The sequence below is a fragment of the Lottia gigantea genome (genome assembly GCF_000327385.1).
Source record: "Lottia gigantea unplaced genomic scaffold LOTGIsca_144, whole genome shotgun sequence".
Taxonomy (NCBI): domain Eukaryota; kingdom Metazoa; phylum Mollusca; class Gastropoda; family Lottiidae; genus Lottia; species Lottia gigantea.
The window spans coordinates 303,471-305,782 of NW_008707688.1; positions in this window are offsets into that span (position 1 = coordinate 303,471).

The following is a 2,312-nucleotide window of genomic DNA, read 5'->3' on the forward strand; positions in this document are numbered from 1 at the left end:
CACAAAAAGTTTGACATGTTGATTGTGATGATCTAACCTCATTCTACCTGCTTAATCAGAATGCATTTTTTTTCCAAATAATTCAATTTCACTTACAGCTGGGTTGCATGAATGTGGTAGAGAAAATATCCAACTGGTACGTTTCCTTTAACATTGCTATAGAATTATTAGAACAATTTAATTTCCACCTACAACTAGATGACACTGCTGTGAATTCCAAAAATAATCATCAAAAAAAATGTTAGATCAAACTGAGAAGCCTAATTGGTTGAATCATTTTGTATGAAAAATAAAAGAAATCAGTCGATAAGCATTAAAAGTTAAACCCACAGGCTGACACAATCTAAATAGCTCAAGAATTCTGTCTATTCTGATGGTAGATTTAGACTTTAGAAACCTTTACTCTTAGAAATTTAACATTTTTACTTCATTTGTAACAATTATGTTTGGTTCTTCACCACAATTCCACTTTGCAAAGTAGTTAACCCAGGAGTAGTATATTATATAATTGTGTTGAAAATAGTTGTTAGTTTTCTGGTCCTTGTTTGTGCCATCTTGGTTTTATTATTCATTTTCTACAATATTCTAAAATTCACTTTGATAGCAATATTTTGGGTGAGGTAGCTTAGTTAAGGCATATATAAAATTGCAATTTGGAAGTCATTTCGTCATTTATGTCTTAAAGCCTAGTTACCTTGGGTATATCATATCTACTTATTCCATTGACTATCATCTATAAAGTACAGTACAGATAATCGAGAAAGATCTATATCAAGTGGTTTGGTCAGGGACCAGCTGGTAAACATGATCCATGACACCCTAATTAGTTATCCTTGCAAAATAAATAAGTTTCCTTTTTTTGCATATTTGCCAAAAATCTCTGACTATTCCAAATTACCTTATATGCTCCCTGTGGCCAGTTGACTGAATTTATATCAATGACTGAACAGTTGTTCATCAATAAGGTCTATTTATCAAACAGTCACAGAAAGAAATAATTCTAACCTTGATAAAACCATTACTGTTACCAACTGTTATCAATATTGTATGAAGTTTTAATGAAAACACCACTGGACATGATGGAAATTACTCTCATTCACTATATCATTACTGTTTAGATTTAGACTGCTTTAAATATTAAAATCCTTGAATTATCTTGTTTTCAAGCAATGATACTGTAGTGCTTTTTTTATTTCTGTTCAAAAGAATAATGTACCATATTCGTCCATTCTTGAGTTTCAAGTCATGAATTATTGATTATCTGATCTCTAATTTAAAGCTAAAAATCTACAATTAATTTCCTTTACCAGACGAATTGAAATAGAAATCTGGTAATCTGACCAATTTGGATGAAAAAAATAATGGCAATTTTGACACTTGGGTTTTTCTAGGACACCATGTCTTCTGAATTTTCATGGACAGATTTTGATGTGTGAAAAACAGCACTGTAAAGCAAGTTACATCTGCTCCTAATTTTAACAACTAAAATCTAATCAAGTTGGTCTGTAACACTGTAATAGACAGCAGTCATTGAATATAGTTATGAAGTAGGCTTCTTTATTTCATTCCCACCAATCATCTAGACATATAACAAGTGTTTTTGACAGTTTTCATGTGAAATTGACCCGTTATTCAGAAAGATTATATTGGTCAAGGAGACAGACAAGTTGTTATCAACATTTAAGGGGCAATTTCTCAGCACCATACTTGCTTAAGAAAATCATATCTTTTTTATTTAAGTTCATGTGTACCACTACAGATCTGCAATTGAGCGGAATTCTCCCCCTTATTATGTATTGAAATCAATAGTTAAATCAACTGTTTGTTTAGAATAAAGATGCAAAATCCCAATTTTTCATATGGAAGCCAGCCGGAGTGAATTCCCCTTGACAATCAACTGAACATTTGAATATGCTTTAGGAGGAGTTAGATATAAAACATAAAGATTTACAGGTTACCAAAACAACAATGTAATTTTTTCACACTTTGGAAAGTTATTTTGCTCAAATTGTAGAGAAATATCTCCTACTTATTCTGAAAGCTTCAACTGACCGAGACAATTTAAGACCAAACACCAAAACTAGAACAAACTGACTAATTAATAATTAGTACTGTGTGTTTTAATTAATCCTTTTAAGACAAATTCAGTTTAATCAAGTAAATACATAGATGTAAATAACATATCTTAGAAGTATTTTCTTTACAATTTACAATGTTTAGAATAAAAAATTGAATACAGCCCTTTAAGCTATGATAAAATTCAGGGATTTTCAATGGTTAAAAGATGAGTTTTAATCAAAATGAATGTACAT